The following is a 6,000-nucleotide window of genomic DNA, read 5'->3' as shown; positions in this document are numbered from 1 at the left end:
GGGAGGAAGCTGGATATGTCAGATAATGTATTCTGAAAAAATTCAACAAATTCTAGTCTTGCCGTAGTTTGTCCATCGCATCAGCATCTCTGGGTACGTCCAGACTACCTGCCATATCGGCGGGTAGCGATCGATTTATCGGGGATCGATATATCGTGTCTCATCTAGACGCGATATATCGATCCCCAAACGCACTCCCCGTTGACTCCGGAATTCCACCGGAGCAAGTGGCAGTAGTGGAGTCGACAGGGGAGCCGCGGACGTCGATCCCGCGCTGTGAAGACGGGAGGTAAGTCGGAAAAGATACATCGACTTCAGCTACGGTATTCCCGTAGCTGAAGTTGCGTATCTTACATCGACACCCCTCCCCCCTCCGTGTAGACCAGGCCTCAAACACGCAGGGAGAACTGCCTTGCAGAACAGGAAGAGGGCTGCTTAGGCTGTGTATCCACTGAAAACATGGACCCAAACTCTGCAGAGTGCAATCTCATGGGACAGTTGTCTCTCAAGGCACAATCCAGATGTCTAACCTCCCAGTCCAGAATCCATCCATTGACTCACCCACCACAATTCAAAGCCCTCCAAAGAGAAGGAATATTATAGGCTGGACTAGTATTAATGTCAACAATAATCTGCCAAAGATTTCTGCCTTCCTCCCTGAGACACAGAAGCTGATCCTCAGCTCCATCACCCCACTGGCACTCACCCCATTCCCCCCCCCACACACACACACCATCCAATATCTGCAAGCTCTGAACACCTGGAACTCATGCAAAGGATGGCTTTGTACTGGATGGCACTGAAATAGAGGGAAGTATTATGCAGAATAACCTGTTTTCCACCAAAGAGTCAACAGGATTCAGTTCTGCACACTTTACCTCCTCCCACTAGTGTAAAGTAAGGTGACCTTCAACAGCTGAGGGTCAGACTTCTCAATAAACAAACCTCAAGCATGCTAATATACCATCTAGTTTTCAGATCTACTCAAGCATTTTACCTATTCTACACAATACAGATTAGAAAAAAATCTAAATAAAGAATTTTAAAATGCCAGTAAGTAATTACTCCCCACTTCAGATTAAATCATATAACCCACTAGCACAGCATAAAGTAGATATATAAGAACTACTACTAAGGAGAAAATCTGAGCCCCAAAAATCTCTTCCAGATTTCTAACAACTTCAGCATTCAAAAGTGGGACTGCAGCCAATTATCTTCCAGGATTAAAGGACACATGCATCTCTTCTGTAGTGTATCCACAACACACACACACACAGTTATTGCTTTAAAGTTTCAAACTGTTACCTCAATTCCCCTAGCCCCTTTATGAATTCAAATAAATTGGGGAATCTAACCAAGTCATCTTTTCATGTATGTAAGGTATATAGGCCTCTGAGGGAACACATAATACAGTGTCTCAGATGAGAGCAACTGATTTGTGTATGAATCTCTATGTCAAGCTTGCTGTTTCATTTTAAGGATTTCTCCACAACAGGGCACTTCATAGGCTTTTCATCCAGACAAATGAGAACTGCAGCATTCAATCCCATGCAAGGCCTCCCTCTCACATTAATTGGTACCTATAGCTCTTTAAGTATGACTTTCTGTAGCTAGTTAAGAGTGAGAGAAACCTATAGAGCTAACAGAAGATCCAGTGATGTACATCCAGCCCCCTAAGCTACATGGCTTCTGCAATCATGATGGAAGAACTCCAAAGAGAGTCATCGCTTGAGTTAAGTGGATGTTTAAATAAATGTGCAGAGGCATATCCTATTCTCATTTTAGTACTGTTTAAACACACTGACATTCATAGCCTACACTGACATATCAGTTCCTCCTTGAAATATTCTAGGCCTAACTCTCCCCTTACTAAAACTAGTGTAAATCAGGTGGAACGCCAATGAAGTCAATGGAGTTAGACTGGTAAAACACACATTAGTGAGAGGATAATTGGGCCCTTCCCTTCAAATCTAAACAATAATTATGTAATACAACAACAAACAAAAATATAGCAATACCAACTACCAATACCAAAATCAGATACAGTATAGGGAGCACCGCGACTCCAACTGTGCCTGGCTGCAGAAGCAGGGCTGTAACTGGTGAGGGGAGAAGCAGCAGTGAGGGATCTCAAAATTAGACTGGAAAATGTGCACAAGAGTGGAGTAGCCAAGAATAAGCTGCCCTTAAGAAGAGACATGATAATAGTATACAAATCTTTCAAAAATGTATACATTAAGTAAGGAGAAGAATGATTTGCCAGGGTAACAGGGGCTGTAAACTATGTGTAATGGGATAAAATTAAGACAGGAAAGCATAGAACGAATATCATGAAAAGCTTCCTGACAATGAGGGCTACTGGCTGTAGAACAGTCTCTCAAGGAGAGTGATGGAAACCTCAATGCTTGGAGCTTTTAAAAACTAGGCTGACCAAAACACTAGAAATACATTGTAGGGAATATTGCATTTGCAAGAAAATGTACTAGATGCTCTCATAGGACTTTGAGACTAATGTCTAATTTTCTATGAAATTGCCAAATCACTGCCACTAGTACACAGTATTTCATTTTTCCCTTTTGCAATGAGATATGTAGCCAAAATTAATTTCACATTCACCCATCCAAAGCAAAGACAGGTTCTTGTGGTTATGGTAAAGAATTAATTTAACTGTAGTAAAATATATATTTCTGGAATTTGTGTGAACAAATGGTTGAAGATTAAAGTATACTAGCCTGTTTGATTATATACGATACTAAAGATACAACTGACCAAACTAGATTTTTAAAATGACAATACCACCACAATAATTTTTCATTTAAGTATTTTAAAATTAAGCTTTAGATTTTGGCTTTAAGACTCAGCCATGAATAGAAGACAGTGCAGATCCACATCTTCCCTGACAGCTCAGGAGAGATTCAAGAAGACAATCCATCTCCAAGCTTTCCAATCTGTAAGAGGGGTTGATGCATTGAGTTTACCTAGGCTTCTCTGTACAGTGTTGGGGGAAGAGGGAGGGAGGGGGAGGAGGAGGAGAAGAAAGTCTATGTCACACCTCATCCCCATCCACTTCACTGATAAAATGTGCCTATGGATCCAGCACAAGGAAGCAGCAGTCCCTGTGTTTGCTATCATGACTGCTTCTTGCATGGAGTGTGCAATGGGTAGAGAGAAGGGAGGTGTTCCTTGCACAGAGGCCAGTTACATTAAACATAGGGCCAGACCATGCATTGGGCTCAATATTAACATGAGAGTTCTCCATGTTTCTAAAACTCAAATGTATTTACAGAAATGCTGCAACTACAGCTAGCATTCAAGTCATGTGCACAAGATTTGGCTTCCTGGTGCACATGGTTGAACTCCTTCCTCTAGCAACCTACACTTCTCTCTCCCAGTTCCATACAGGCTGCTATACCCCATATCCAAATTTCTCCTACCAACCATCCAGCGAGATCCAAAGAGTACAATAACCTTAGATTGCAAAGAGTTGCCTATTTTCACTTTAGCCTCCTACATCATTCATCACTAAACATGTAACTGCAATGATAAACAAATATTCAAAGAGAGCTACAAGCAGTCCACCCTCTACCAGAATTTTAAGGACAGGGATCATCTATTCTGCCACCACAAAGGAGCACAATTTCCTCACCAGCCCTATCCAATTGACTGACCTGCAAAGAAAAAGGTTTCCAGGAACAATGAACGCTCTCAAAATAAAAGAGGAGAGGGAAGGAATTCAGCAACAAACATATATAGCCAGGAGAACCTCAAACGCTTTTCCCAGCATATGAGACAGATGCTGCTGATCTGATGTCAGGCCCATATAAGAGAAAACTTTTTCAAAGGGCCTGGTCTAACTCCAATTGACTTAAATAAGAGTTGGATTTGGCCCCAAAAGAATGTTTTTTTCTAATATTTAAGTAATGGGAGACATGCAGTCATTTGAACATTGAGAAGAGGACTTGAGCTTCCAAGTATGAAAGTTGATGAACAGAGCAAAGAGCATGAATAAAATAAGCTACACTGAATAGTGGGTAATTTTTAAAGTCAAAAGGAATACTGTTTTTCGTTTAAAAATGGAAGACACAAAGCACTATGGAAGAAGAGCTCTCTCTCAATGTAGCCAGCTTTGTCTGTTGCTTGAGCATGGTAATGTGAGGCTTCCTTAAAATGTGGGAATTAATTTTCTAAGTTATGTCATTTTTGCGGCTAAAATGGGAGTGGATAATTACCACTTGGAGCATGTGGTTGTTGTGAGATAATGTTAACACCTCTCTTGTGGGATATGATGAAACAATGGGCTTCAATCTCTCCCTGAAGTCAACTATTTGAGATATATCCTCTGCCACTGCAGATCTCAGCCAGGTCATTATTCTCATTAAACACTTTAAATACCACCTGTTCTCCCTGAGAAAAAAAAGAGCTAGTGGAAGGAAATATTTAGAGTTATGCTTGTTCTCTGCAAGCAACAGCAATGGCAAGTTTGCAAAGGATATCACTTAACAATGTCACTATTATAAATTTGCTACTATCTTGGGTCTTCATTGTAGATTATCATAATTGCCACTAGATGTAATAGAGATAGATAACAGCAATACAAGGCTGTTTGAAGAAAATAAGTCATTTGAAGCAAATATATGCCATCTTCTATTCACTCTTTTCTGTCTTCAGTATGCTCACTACGGGCATATCTACACTATAAACTTAAGTCTACTTTTGTTATGTCAACTTACGGCCACCGCAGTAATTGCGATGGTGGTTCATGTCCACATTGCCCTTCTTCTGTCAGTGATGCGCGTGCTCACACCAGAAGGCCAGCACGGCTGCCTCGTTCCCAACGGGGAGCAAAGAGCTCAGGGTGCCAGAGTCTGGTCAGCTGACATGCTCCCTGCGGGGGTGGGGACCTGAAAGTCTGGCTGCAACCCAAATCAGAGCAGGGAGCCAGAAGCCCATGGGACAGCAGGGCCTTATGCAGGGAGCCCAAGTGGCAGCCTGTTCTGGAGTGGAGACCAGACAGCAGCCCAGCTGGGGAGCCAGCTTTCTTGTCAATTTCACAGCTCCTAATAGCCAAAGAGGTAAGAAACTCAATGTCTACAGGCACACTGCATCACCCTAACTACACTGACCTAAGCCCTATGCCTCTTGTGGAGGTAGAGTTAGGATGTTGGTGTAGTAGGGCACTTTCAGCGACAGGAGCCAGGCTGTAGTGTGTACACTGACGTAATTAGGTTGATGTAAGCTGCCTTATGTCAACCTTTGAAACATGCCAAGGTCACCGTGTGGAAGACGGGTGATACCTGGTAAGCCAGGCATGCTTATAATCTCTTTACAGAGAAAATATATCTTGAAAACCATAAAGCTTTTGTGTGAATAAATACTTTATGAAGTTAGTGTAGACCAAGCCTCAGCGATATGGTCTTGACCCCATTCATAACGCTTTCTCCAGCAAAAAATTAGTCACCCAATCTCAAAGTGTGGGTGACTATTTATGAAGTGGATACAAAAGGGTAAGAGTTCAGCTGAAGTGATGGATCTGAAGTGAATTCACTTTGAAATGCAAACAATGTGTATGACCTTTTTCTTTTGCCCTATTTGCTTACTTCTAGTCAATTCTGAACTTGCAAGGACTTTTGCCACAATTCTATTATCTTTCTGCTTGACAATTTTAAGACAGACAACACTGCAAACAATTTAAGAAAAGGCATTTTGGAGAAGTCTCAATTTTGGGGCACTGTTATTGGTTACTATGCATCTATAACATATTGGGGGCCATGTCTGCATCCCTAGTCTGATTCTGTGGGGAAAAAATCATTTTGTATTTTCAGTGACATCTACGTTATTATAAACTGTATTGTCATGTTAGATTGCATCATTCCTCTTGCATTTCATAGAATCAGAGAGTTGGAAGAGACCTCAGGAGGTATCTAGTCCAACCCCCTGCTCAAAGCCAGACCAACTGCAGATAAATCATCCCAGCCAGCGCTTTGTCAAGCCGGGCCTTAA

This window comes from Mauremys reevesii, linkage group 1, assembly GCF_016161935.1.
Source record: "Mauremys reevesii isolate NIE-2019 linkage group 1, ASM1616193v1, whole genome shotgun sequence".
Lineage (NCBI taxonomy): Eukaryota > Metazoa > Chordata > Testudines > Geoemydidae > Mauremys > Mauremys reevesii.
This window is presented reverse-complemented; position numbering follows the sequence as displayed.